General features: G+C 50.6%; 1 protein-coding gene and 1 long non-coding RNA gene across 16 annotated transcripts in view; one reads left to right on the forward strand and one right to left on the reverse strand.

The window, feature by feature from the left end:
* LOC125704612 (RNA-binding protein 47-like) overlaps positions 1 to 13,720 on the reverse strand; it is a 32,144-nt gene that overhangs the window by 15,039 nt on the left and 3,385 nt on the right. Inside the window, exons 1-4 of one of the 15 annotated variants that reach the window (XM_048970448.1) lie at positions 10,955 to 11,325; positions 10,535 to 10,656; positions 5,110 to 5,241; positions 4,555 to 4,747 (exon numbers count right to left, since the gene is read on the reverse strand). The exons of 3 other annotated variants lie outside the window; for them this stretch is intronic. The gene's annotated coding sequence lies outside the window, so the exon portion shown is untranslated. 11 more of the 15 variants (XM_048970442.1, XM_048970446.1, XM_048970445.1 and 8 more) reach the window with 11 other exon arrangements.
* Positions 179 to 8,969, forward strand: LOC125704615 (uncharacterized). Its single transcript, XR_007381196.1, has 4 exons — positions 179 to 529; positions 1,668 to 1,866; positions 2,396 to 2,834; positions 8,094 to 8,969. It is a non-coding gene; the product is annotated as an uncharacterized LOC125704615 (long non-coding RNA).

The following is a 13,720-nucleotide window of genomic DNA, read 5'->3' on the forward strand; positions in this document are numbered from 1 at the left end:
TTACCTGCGCAAAAAGGGCAGCGAAAACCACGGTGAGCCAGTAAGCCCAGTCGCCCCTGAGTTCTGAGTTCCTGTTGGCCTCGGGTAAAGGTCACCGGCGCGCCGTGTTTGAGCTGAGGCAGCAGTAACAACAAACTCGCAGGAGACCCCACCCGCGCTCACCACACGCATCACGTTCACCGACTCCCCAGCTGCAGAGCCTGGGAGTGAATCAGCACTTCCTTAACTAGCACTTCGGCCGCAGTGCATCACGCAGGTAAATGATTACGCAGGTGTCGCACTGTCACGCTTAAAGATACCCTGCGAGCGCAGGATTTTTTCACAGAAGATACGCATGGCGATGCGGAACTTCCCAGAACTTGTGCAGCGTGAAGACATGGTGGCCCAGACAGGCGGCTTGGGATCTCCGCGCTTTTCGGACTAACCCCTGCCGATTTAATCGCTTGTCGCCAAGGCAGCAGGGAGTGTCACTGATAATAATCACAAGAAAAACACAACGGCTTCACTGCAAATATAACTTCCAACAACGGTAACTAAGCTGCGCCTGGAGGAGTCAGACAAGAAAAAAGCAGGAATCTTCGCGTAACGCTGACGTGAGAAGAGTTAAAAACCAGGAAACCAATTCCGAGCCTTGATTATTAAGTTACTTATTAAGTACAGTATTAGGATGCTTGTGGAAGTATGTGGTGGGGTCTTTTGACCCCCCCGTGACCACTGAGTAGTCTGAGGAATGTGGGACCAATAACAAAACCAGTACAGAAACACTGGGAGGTAGTATTAAAAAGTATTAATAGACAACTTTCTCTTTTCATTTATACCAAATGCTGCTCTATTCACTAATAAGCTGATTAGCAAAGTATTTTTTACGAGTGATACGCGGTCCAGCAACATGGGGTTAGCTGTGTTTGTTATGTAAAGTCCTGTTGTTATCACTCATTATTACAACTGAAGGACACTAGGAGAAGGGAAACTAGCAAACTGGAGAAATGAAAGAGAAATCGCACATAACCAAGAGATGCTGGGAATGATGACTCAATAGGAGCCACCTAGAACCTCACCGAGTGCGACTCAGGAAACACGTGTCAGGTTTAACTTGACTAAAATCATGTGACTAAAACCATGAATCCCATTTCAATCTGTGGGCAAACTGGAAGAGAGCTGCGTTCTCTGCAACAGGACCGATACCACTTTGTGCACTGTTGGCTAACCACTGTATAAAGCCCAATAATAAAAGCGGGGTTTTATGGTTTGCGTTAAACATTACGCTATTAGGGTTAGCTTGAACCCACCCCCCACCCCCCCGTCACATGCTTGAGGTGCTTAGGCAGCAGACGACAGGCCTCTTAGTTAATGTTTTACAGAATGTGAAAAAGTCTTGGAATCAGCTTTAGTGCAAACAGCACGAGGAACCGCCAAGTAGTTACCGGATACCAGCTACCCCAGCCACATGCATACTAAATAAATCAAGAAAACTGTACACAAACACAAAAGCTACAAATGCACTTTAGCCACCAATTCGCTGAAGTCTTCGATATAACGAGCAAAACCAGATTATTTGTATTTCCAGGGCCACAAAAAGTTTTTGTTGCCAGTAGCAACGTCCTAATATCAGAACGTCTAATACAAGATAGCAGAAACTGTAAACTCTGTCTTGTCTGCATTTGTAGCTGCCTGCCCAGAGTGTCGACTGGGCCCTGCGTGTCTCCTCTGAAGCACACAGACAGGCGTGATGGTGAGGATTCAGGGATCCTTTGGGAGAAATGAAGACCCCGCTTTTTTTAGCCTCAGACCTTCAGAAAAACAGTCCTGGGAGAAGCGTGTTAACGGAGCTATCTGCAAAAGCAAGCTAACATACCAGTTAGCCAGGTAATCAAAGCCAGCTTGCATTTAGCTGGGTAATGTCACTCTTTCCTTCTATCACCCTACACTCACCTTGACTCCAGCCAAGTCACGATCACCCTGGGATCACGTTTGCATTGAATTTGATACCGCTGAAGACATTCAACAAATTCTAAATATTTATGCTATTAATACAGTGTTTTCTGTTTCGGACAAAGATATCGACTATATACGTAATCTGATCTAGGTATTCCAGGTGTATACGAGAAGGCGCAAGGTTTGGGGAGTCAGCTGCCGGCTACGAATATGTTGCCCAATTTGTGACGGTACGGGGGGGGGGGGGGGGGGGGACAATGTCACCCTGGGCGTAAGACGACACCCACCCCCACGTGTGGACGCACTGGTTTTTCTGGCTGATGTGTTGCCTCGCAATTCAGGCAACCTGTTAAACCAGCATCCCGTTGAACTAGAAACAAGCCAATTGTGCGCCGCCCGGCACCCACGATGCATCCTCGACTGTTTCTAGACACTTCCGCCTTATTTCCTTCACTGGCAGATGCCGGACAGACACGGAGGGGTCCTCTCTTCGGCGGACGGCGCGGGCATTACGAGGCGGGATGTGAAGATGAAACCTCAGCCCGAAAGGGCAGCTGGGAAAGGCGTCTTGCTACTGATACGGTAAACGGCGTCACCAACACCACGGACAACATGAAACCCAAGGGCAAGCGGGCGCCGTCACCCGACTCCTGGGTAACACGCATCAGTTAGCGTTACTGGCAACTGTCCTCCACTCGACACAAGCCACCTGTAGCAACCCTTTGACCAATAATGGTGCTCACTGTACCTGCTCCTTCAGCAGACTGGGCGGTGCCTGGAACCCGGTTAGAGAGGTGGGGTGGTGGTGCTGCTGGATGGCTGAACCTCGTCCCCCAAGTCCTTTTGGGTTTCTAAGGCGCTGGAAGACCGGGCGAAGTCACCCGGCGTCGTCGAGCCACGTAAGGCAAAGGCGCGACAGCAGCATTGAGAGCCCGTTTGTACATTACTGTGAGAGGTGGAGCCGTGACCCCCCCCCCCCCCCCCACGCGCCCCGCCCTTTTCTTCGGCCTCTCCTTGCCTATCTCTGATAGAGAAGAATAGAGCAAAAGTCCAAGGTTGGAGTTAGGTGGGGGTAGTAGTGATGGGGGTGCTTGGGTGAGGTGGTTCATTGGTAACAATAAGTAATAGCGGGCCGTGAGCGTTTATGTTTGACAGCATGTCTGTGTGTCCGTAACGCCTCTGTGCGCCGCGACTTTTGGACATCGATGCGCCTCGTTTCCCCACCCTTGAAGGCTCGCCGAGCTCAGCAGCCAAAATGTAGCACCTCATCAAACTTGATGCCTTTCCTTCATTTCCTGGAAGTGCAGATGATTGGAGAGTGGCCCCACACGAAAACACAGACCTCAACCCTAAGGAGCACAGGCCCCCTTAAGCATCAAAGATTCTCTGGAACATACCTGGATTCATTTCCGTTGGCTTTCCTAGTTGAAACTGAAAATTGAAGTAGATTCATATTCGGTAAACATTTTAATGCTTCAAGATTTGGCTAAATTCAGGCTCAAAGCACCCCAGATCAGAAGCCCCCCCCCACCCCAGGTTTCTAATGCACAGTGAACCACAGGAAACAGAAGACTGGCAGGACGTGGGACTGAGCTGCACAGGAAGATGAGCGGGGAATCGGCAACGCCGGATGGAGGCGACCCGAGCCACAGGGGCCAGAAGAACAGGAACAGAAGGCAAAACCAAAACCCGGAAAGGAGATTCCGACAGACGAGACCGGAGCACATTTATAACAGGCCTGGCACTTCCGGGTCGGTCGTGCCCTCATCCCTGGATGGTACATCTGCACAGTGACACTCAGTTTAGTGGAAGATGGCGGATCTCAGCCCGAAAATCATGATTCTTTATAGAGTTCGTCTGGTGTTCAGCTGTTATCAGATTTATTTAGTATTTCTGTAATTCCCTTGAGCACAAAGACTCCCTGCTGTTATACTGAGTGTTAATTTCATTGTCTTACGTGAAGTTCTTAGTCTCTGTTCCCTTTATCTGTCAAAAACGTTGCCTTTTAATTACACTAAGCCTCCTGCCTGCCTGAACAAACCCTCCCCTGCTTGGTTCAATGCAGCAGTGTGAAAATCATAACAATTAATTCGGTAACATATTGTTCCCCATATTTACTTGTCTAAGTATATAGTAGTGTCGCCATGGCTACCAGCACAATCAAAACAATCCGTCCTCCACACCTTCTTTCAGAACAGGGTCTCAATGACCCTGGCAAAGAGTCACAAGGCACACGGCGGCCCAGACAGGATGCCAGTCCATGCAGGGCACTCACACTCAGGCGAGAGCAGCCAGTTTGTCCGACAGTAGGATTTCTGCGCTGTGGGGCTGAACCCGAGTACCAGGAGGACAGTCACACAAACATGCAGAGTCCTCAAACACTCCACAAGGCCTAGAAATCAGAAACGCTCACTGATTGGCTTACTAACACATGACCTTTGACTGAGGGTTAACCAAAAACCTTGCTGCCACCCCCACTGTCCTCCCCTCCCCGCCCCCCCCCCCCCAGGCTGCGTCAATTCCAGCAGTCTAAAAAGCCTTTCGCAGCTTTTCCCCCGGAATTGTTCAATGAGCCAAGGAAGTGCGGGATGCCATTACGGTTTGCGGCGCAGAGCTCACCCGAGGAAGCATGGAGCTTGCGCTGCACTGCACTGAACTGCACTGCACTGGAAACAGGAGCTGGGGCACTTTTCAACACTGCTGCACACCTATGCTGCTTTACAGCTTCTGGATGAAAGCAGAGTTACAGCAGGCTGCCGTTTGTCCATCTCTGCACTGTCCTCTGAGGCCGTTCGGCTGTTGCAGGCCACAACTAGGAAGACAGAATAAGACAATTTGCTGAGGAAAAGTGGAGAGTTAGCAGAAGGTTTCTGCATGCTGAGAGCGTCCATGCTGGGGTGTTTCACTAATAACCGTAGCGGGGGGGGGGGGGGGGGGGGCATTTCTTGGAGCTCAAAGAAACTGAGACTTAGAATATTCCATTTTCTAATAAACAGGCATAAAAAATGTTCCCATCATTTTCACTCCTCCTGCTCTCTCTCTATTGTTTTTCAACCCCCCCCTCCAACCCTGCCCTGACTTCTCGCTCTCATCTGATCACCTGACCATTGCAAACACACACACACTTGGCCTGGGAAACAGTCTCATCCTGCCTTCTGACTGCCCTGCACTGACCTCAGCGATGGTCCCACGGTGCAGGGGTGGGGGAGCTGAGTCAGACGGGACAGAATCATGTGATCCTCCTGTGATGCAGTGTTACTGACGGGAACTGCTCCAGACAGCTGAATAAAACACGTCGCACTGAACCTGCCAGGTTTAAAACAACTCAGCTGAACCCGTGAGGATGCCCTTTCCGACGGCGGTACAAACATCACGTTTATGACAGCACTATAAAACCTTAATCTCATAAGGCAGGGTCCTGCAACGCCATATATCCAGAATTAGGAAGGAGGGGGGCTGACGCCTACACTGTGATATTTTGTAAGTTCATCCACCACACTTTGCTGCCCTGCTTGATACTCAGTCAGCAGATGTGGGCTCATGCACTTAGACATTACATCAGAACATCACAGACAGTTGGGGGGGGGGGGATTGCAATAGCTGCCTGAAGCCTAAAGCCCTCCCCCCCCCCGAACCTCATCCCACCCACCTGTCATGCGGAATCCAGACGGTCAGCTAATAGCTTTTGCCTGAGCCCCGGTAAAGTGCGTGGTGCAGGAGGCCCAGGTCACCTGCTCATTCTCATGGGCAGTAATTCGTCACATGGCCTAACAGGGAAGCCTTAAACCCAGAGAATCATAAACCTGGCAGAAGACAGGGCTGTAGAGCGCGGTCAAAGTTCTCCCAGCATCTGATTAGTTTCATGAGCGCCTCAGCCTGGTTAAGTCTGGGTGCTTTCTCCTGGCAGCAAACTGGAGCTGCAACCACTAGAGGCATTTCACTGGATCTCAGCTGCAGTGCCCTGGGCACGGATAACATGGGCCATGCCGGGTGCAATAACACCCTACATAACAGCCATCAGCACAGTCATCAGCACAGCCATCAGCACAGCCATCAGCCCAGCCATCAGCACAGTCATCAGCAGAGCCATCAGCAGAGCCATCAGCTCAGCCATCAGCCCAGCCATCAGCACAGTCATCAGCTCAGCCATCAGCCCAGCCATCAGCACAGTCATCAGCACAGCCATCAGCACAGTCATCAGCACAGCCATCAGCCCAGCCATCAGCACAGTCATCAGCACAGCCATCAGCCCAGCCATCAGCACAGTCATCAGCAGAGCCATCAGCACAGCCATCAGCTCAGCCATCAGCCCAGCCATCAGCCCAGTCATCAGCCCAGCCATCAGCACAGCCATCAGCACAGTCATCAGCAGAGCCATCAGCACAGCCATCAGCCCAGCCATCAGCACAGTCATCAGCTCAGCCATCAGCCCAGCCATCAGCACAGCTCGGCCATAAAAACATACAACGTGCAGAAAATCAACTGTGTTACAATTGCGTTAAAAGAAGCTATTTTGAGATTTGATGACTTAGGAGCATTTCATGAATCACACGAAACAATTTGCGAACATCATTCCATTCCATGCTAATCACATTTCTCGTGCAAGTATCTCTACACGCAACAATTCACTGTCTCCGACCCACAGAGCTCAAAGGTGAAACATCATCACACTGTGATCTGACAACGGATTCCAGCAGCAGACTAAATCCCACAAGTCAAAGGAGCAAACTAGCCTTATGCAAACTCAGTTATTGCTAAGGTAAAAGTTAGTCCTACTAGAAAAGAATACGGGGTTGGCTGATCACCTGATCGAGGAGGCTGAAAGCAAAGGACTCAGCTGAGCATGAGAACATGGGAACTCCACTCAACACAGACAGATGTCAGGCAAACTCATGAGGACTGCACCTCTGGCGAGCCCACGAAGCCGGAATGCAAACGGAAAAACACCGACGCATTTAATTAAAGGAGACCTGATTTTACATAAAGCGACGTAAAACCCACTAGCGGCTTTAGCGGACCGCCCGCTGCTCGTGGCTTTGGGTCGTACGGAGCGGCATTCCTCGCTGAATTATGCACAGCGGTGAGGTGTGACAAGGATGAAGAGATTAATGGCCAGTTACCCAAGCAGCTGAGAGGACAGGACAGGTCGGGTCTTACGGGTTTCAGAAGGACGACCATATCCACTTCTGGGTTTACCGGCTATTTCAGTATAAGGTACAAGGCAGGGACACACCCTGGGTGGGATGCCAGTCCCCCGCCATGACCCTGTCCAGAATAAGTGACTGGAATATGGACGGATACTTTGATAGTTATAGTCTACACCAGGAGCCGTGAGATCCAGATAATTCTAGACTTTGCCATCATGGGTCAGCTGATGCTAAAACCCAACTTTGATTCCTTAGCCTGCAAATCACATGACCTCCTGCCATGGGCACATTCAGAGTATGCTCATGTGCTCAAGGTCAAATTCGGAATGGGGCTGGTCAGCGCAGCACGAGACAAAAACACAGTGCTCAGGCTGATGTCACCGACCGCAGAGAGGAGCAGTATTTGTTGCCGGCATCTCATGTGTTTAGCATTGTCAGCTGTGAATGCTCGGCAAGCACAAAGTGCCCAATCACCATTGAGGTTATAGCCTGGTGAGCTGGAAGGCTTCTGAGTTTCATCGGCAACCCTTCATCGCGTTATAGGTGATCAAGAGAAAGTAATAGAACCGTACTGTTCTCTAACCACACCTGTATGCAGATACAATCCTCCAGAGGGATCTAATTCACTGAAGGTGCCTTCGTTTTGAAGTCCTGTAACCTAGAAACATAAATATGACACATGAAGTTTGGCTCCGAGTCCTACCCTTTACACAACAACAATCAGGACTGTGAGGTCCTACCAGAAATACCAGGTTTCCAGGCTGAGCTTTCTGTACGTGGGCGGATTCCGTTTTCGTCCACGCAGCCCAACACGATACGAAAGGTTGAACAAACATTTCTGTAGCCTTTTGCAAATATTAGGAAAGCGTCAGAACACATTGTTTGGAGAACGGCACCGGATAAAGGGATCGGGAGAAGCGGCGCGACTTTCTAAATAAGCTTTCCGAGAGTATCGTCTGCGTTCTTCAAATGGTTGCAAACTTTTTCAATATTGCAGTTTCAATATTACAGATGTGGTCCAGACTGAGGGAAACAGAAACTGCTAGAAAAGGGTTACAGTAAAGAATGCCTGACCCATTTTTTACATTCTTCAACCTGCTACCCCACACCAGGAAGTAAGTTACTCCGACTTAAATAAATAATATTTACTTAAAGAAAAACAACTCGTTTGTTTACAGTACTTTTCAGAGTAATGAATAATTCCAGTTATAAACACACCACATTCATGGGGTCTGCAGTGATTCATTTGTATCTTGCATATCAGCTATAACTGCAGGGCCTGCATGGCATTTATCTGACCCTAAGCCTCCTGCCTGCCTGAACAAACCCTCCCCCTACTTTGAGATCTTCTGAGGTTCGCGGCTCGAAGTTCAAAAGGTGGCTGGGGGCATCGGCCAGCGTCTCCCCCTCACATGAACGCAAACGGGTCCCTACCTGCCACACAGGCCCTGAAATCCTGTCCAGCCACCAACAAGAAGCCCATTGTGCGCAGGTATGCAGTGGAACATGGCTGTGTCCCTGGTGGTGGGGGGGGGGGGGGCTCTCCTGGTCACAACACCGAAACTCTCCGATGGCCTCATCCGCCACCCCGCCTTGCCTCCCCCTCCCTGCTCCCGTCCCCTCTCTCACACCATATCACCTGCCAGCCCCACCACTGCTCCCCCCAGTCCAGCTCCCAGAGCTCTCCTCCGCTACCGTCTCCTGCTGAACAACACCAATTAGAAACATTCCAGGATCAAAAAAAAAAAAAACATAGAACAGAAAGGAGAAAGACGAAAAAAACAGAATTAGGAGGAGGAGACGAAATGCGATGAAGCATAATGACAGAGCCAGATAGTCAGGGAACAAAGCAGGAACAGAGGGGCAGGGGACAGGAGTGGGGTGGAGCCACGGAAAGGATGGGGGCCCAGGTCTCTGCACTGGGGGGGGCGGCTCTCTGGTAGTGTGCATGGGGGGACCACTAACCCCCCCAAAAAATGAGTCTTTGGTCTCTGTGGGTCCTAGCCCAATAAGTCTCTCTTAATTAGATAAAAAAGACCCCTTTGTCAAAAGAGTTTTATCGCAGTGCATGTTTGGGGGGCGCGGGGGTGGGGGGGGGCTCCTCCCTGTCTTTCTATTTCATGCAGGGTGTGCTGATGAAGAATGTGGCTTTTGTGAGGCTCAGGTATGAATGGTGGCATTTGAAAAGGGACGACATGCAGAAGAGAGGTTCCGTCTGCCTGCCGTTACGGTACGTAACCCGTTGAGGATTATCACTATTAGCGGAGTTATCCCTTTAGAGCTCATTATTTACGCTCGGACCTCAGGCTAAGTAGCTGAGGGCTCCGTAACAGAACCGCACAGGCGTCCATCTCTAAGAGGCCCTTCAGTCGAAACCCCTTCAGTCGTATCCACAGTGTCATGGACTTTGTTCCGTTGACCAAAAACAAAACACAGCAGGTCAAGGCCCATTTCTCAGTTCACCTACGCTGGTCTTCTGTCCTCCGGGGTTAAACGGCAGCGGAATTTGAAGGAAGCGTTTGAAATGATGATAAACGCTGTTGCTACTCTGCGGTCTCGTGATGAAAGGGAACAACAGAAGCTAATATTGACATTATTTACGTTACGATACAGAGCCTGACCTTGGTAGCTAGAGGCCATGCAGGCGACATTTTCTGTTGTTTTCAACAAGAAGCTGATAAAATTATACGTATTTAATGGCATGTGGCCTTCGAAAATGTTCATTTAAGAACTACAATATTACTACTTCGGAGTGTGCTGGAATTATTATATACTAATAATTATAGGTTCTAAAAAATGTACATTACTCCTGCAGTACTGCAAACAAGTGGTTCAGGACCTTTATGCCAACAGGCCACAGCATGGCTGTGTTCTGCCTACATCTATTTAAATGGATAAGTGGGCTCAGAAGGCTCGGCTAGGTCTGTTATCGTGAAATATCACTACTTATTAAATGTCGGTTTAATTAAACACAGACTAAAAAGCAAAACGCACACCAAACAGTGCCAGAACTGGGTCACAAAGATGGCACTGTAAACAAATCTGTGGATTCATGAGAGCGGCGGGCAGGGTGGCGGTGTGGCATTCGGCCAGCAGCCCGAGAGGCACGCGGCTAAATGCGGCAAGAGCGCGATCCTAGCTAGTACCGGGTTAATTTCCCCTCCTGGCCCCCAGCTGTCGTCTTTGCTTTCGCTCTACTCACCCCATACTTATGATAATTGCAGCCTTTCTGCAGGGGCGCGCAGACGCCGCTAATCCCTCGCCTTTCACGCGCGCTCGCAGGAACCGCCGTCTACCTGCGAATGCTAACGCGCAGCCTGAATTTGGGCAGGCGGCCCGTTCGCTGTCAGGCCCCGACAGGACGGGGCTAGACGGCTCCCATAGGGCCACACTCCCCCCAGCCAGCAAAGTCAGACACCTGCAGTTAGGTAACAGCCATAAATACGTCTTACCTTAGCAGTTCTCGCCACGGGGCGCCCGCAAAAGCGGCAGCCAGAGCCGCACGGCTCAGACTCCAGTCATGACACCCTCATTAAATCGCTCTTGTCCCATAGGCCCTGGAGGCCAAACCATTCTGCAGCAGAAAACCATGTACATCCAATCAATGTTTACCTGAGGATAACCCAAGTGCATCAAGTTATCATAAGTGTATAAATGCATCAGCCGAAATGATCAAGAAGCGGCAGAACTCCGACGCTAACAAAAAGCTTAAACCTACGCACCTGAGGGTGGAATACGACGACCAGAACGGCAAACCAGCCCGACCCAAGCAAAGGTCCCACCTCCCTCAGATAAACTCCAACTTGTGGTTATCAAGGAGCTCTGTGAATTCCGATCATCATTCCAACGATGTCCTGGAATACCCAGATTACCTTTCATCTATCGGGATCCTCCCACATCCGCGGAAAACCGCAGCTTCCCCAAACGCCAGAGGTTGTTGAGTAAGTTTTATCCGACGTATCTGCAGGGTCAGGCTGAGTTCTAACACATCGCATGTGTTCGTGTATAGAAGTGAACGTGTCCCTTAATTAAATCACATCACCCCCCCTAAGATGAGATATCCTGCTGAAGCTGCGTGCCAGCAGGTGTGAGCCGTAAAACGTCGCGCGCTTTCCAGGGCGGCCACCGACTGACACCGGATCTGAAGTGTCCCGGGATGCCGTTTGGTGTTCTGAGCTGCAGGAATGCAGTTCAGCTCTTCCAACAGCTGATACGCATCTACAGTGCTGTTAGCATTCAGCTCCGCCATCCCAAATCTATTGTCACAAACAATTCACTCGTCTCATTGCCAAAAAAGAGGCATTCCCTTCCTACTATATATTCCTACATCCTCATACACTGAATATCTCACCAAGCTCAGCTTTCAGAACCAGACTGAAAGGGTATATAATACGATATAATCGTACAACATAAAGACTTTAATTATAGCGTATACATTTTTTAAATAATGCTTAGTATTACCGTGTTTCAGTGTTGGGGGGGGGAGGGGGTACACTTCCAGGTGTAATCTTAACGTTTCAGATGCCCCTGTGTCTCATTTTCTCCCTGTGGATTACCTGCAGCCAAGTGCATCATGGGGGTTGTGGTCTTCCCGCAGCATCCCTGTCGGCTCTTTAAACACAGCGAGATGGAGGCACTCGATTGGCCGGTGCCGGCCTCTCCTTCCTCCCTCATGTTTACCGTAATGACAGGTGATGATGCCCTTCACGCTCTCCTCCACTTTTCACCGCCTGCCCCAAAGGCCCCCACCCTCTGCTGGAGACACCTGTCGGACCGGAGCCTTTCGACATTTTAGATCCCTTTCGAATTCCTTTCTTCATGGGTGACACCCCCCTGCCGTTAAGTGGGAATGAATTCCTTCTGAGGAACCTCAATGCAGAGACCACCTGCAATTTCTGCGGAAGGTTCCCCTTGCGGTCGGACAGGCCCCCCAGCGGTGAATCCCCTCGTAACATTCCCTCTCCGTTAAATTAGACCCAACTATGGAAACTGAGCTCAATCAGAATAGGCAGAATTAGACTGAAGCCGTAAGAGAGGCTTCACTGTGCCAATGAGCAGGCTTTCTATGGGAAAAAGTACCACAAACAGACCTGTTAACATCCCCTTTTCCCCAGTATTGCTCAATGCCGCTGCTGACAGAGGCAGCTTCTCAGAAAAGCCCCCAGAGTCGGAATGATCGATAAACTGTCGCTCACAAGTAACAGGCAGCTAAACGATCCAGACGATATTTTCCCGACGTCTCCAAAACACACATGCCAGAGGCAAGAGGAAAAGAGGAGAGATACAGAACAACAGTTTCGGGGACAGAGGAGGGACAGAGGAGCGGAGGTTCTCGTCTTACCTGGGGAAGTGAGTCTCAGCCAAAGTCTCAAAGTACCTCTGTCACCATTCAAAGAAAAAACATCCCGAGGTGCAGAACTCCGAAGAACCCCCCCCCCCCCCCCCTGGGAAGACGACAACTCCGGCCCGCGATCAGCTACAAGCGGGCACCTCCGTCTCCGCTCTCCTCTTCACCTCCGTCATGCGGTGTGTCGCCTCGTCCTCATAGACGCTGCACTGGGACCTCGGCGGGGGAGCCGGGGGGGGGACGGACGGTATGGGGTGGGTGGGGGTAAAAGTTGCCCCGCAACTTCTTAAGGAGAGAGCGAGCAATTAACACGAGTTGAGGGAAAATACCTGAGTTTCACTGACATAAGCTGTACATTCCAGCGCATTAAAGAAGGGAGGGGGGGTCTTGTGAACTAGCACAGACCAGTAACTCTGACACCCATGTTTGTGCCCCTCTCTCTCTCTCTCTCTCTCTCTCTCTCTCTCCCTCCCTCCCTTACTCGCTTCTTCCCTCTTGCACTCTCCAAATCGTACAGGACTTCCCCTTCCGCGCCAAAGAGCCTCTGAATGACAGGCGTCAAAACGGGAATCAAAAGCAAAGAGCGGCGGAGAAACGAAAGTGGAGACAGCAAAGTGTGGTGGGGGGGGGGGGGGGTCGGTCGTCGCAGCCTGAGAGCGGAGTGGCCGGCAGATAGATGCAGCTGGAGGAAATGCCCCGTGCGCCTGACCTGCCCTTCCTCTCCGAGACTCTGCCCCCCCCACACGGGAGGCGATCCTGCTCTTTTGTGTGCTCGCTGCCCCTAGACCTGCCAAACCAGACTGGGGATCGGGGATGTAACCCTATCCTCCTGTGGCCTGGCTCCCGGCCAGCCCCCCTCCAGCTCGTCCCTCCAGCTCGTCCCGCCAGTGCTCCTACATATCCTTACACCACTGTTTCCTGCCATTTCTGGCCCTTTACTTCATTCACGTAAGCGGCAATAACAACAAGGACGGGCCGGGGACGAGAATAATGGTGCTATGCGAACCTTACTGCCACACAATGCAAGAAAGGAATGACGTTCCTGCGCGGAATAACCAGTGCAAAGAGGGTACAGGTAGCTGCTGCACGTTCTGTGCATATTTTCATTGTCATATCACAATTACCTTAAACAATAATTGTCAAATGCACTAAATACTGTTAAAAGCCTGTGATAAAACCAGCCTTCTGTGTCTCAGAATACCGCAGTTTACATCATTTGTGGTGACATCAGCACAGACTGGTAATCACGAGCCCACAATCTCGCTTGGAACTGAATTCAGTTTCAGTCCAG

This window comes from Brienomyrus brachyistius, chromosome 12, assembly GCF_023856365.1.
Source record: "Brienomyrus brachyistius isolate T26 chromosome 12, BBRACH_0.4, whole genome shotgun sequence".
Classification (NCBI taxonomy): Eukaryota; Metazoa; Chordata; class Actinopteri; order Osteoglossiformes; family Mormyridae; genus Brienomyrus; species Brienomyrus brachyistius.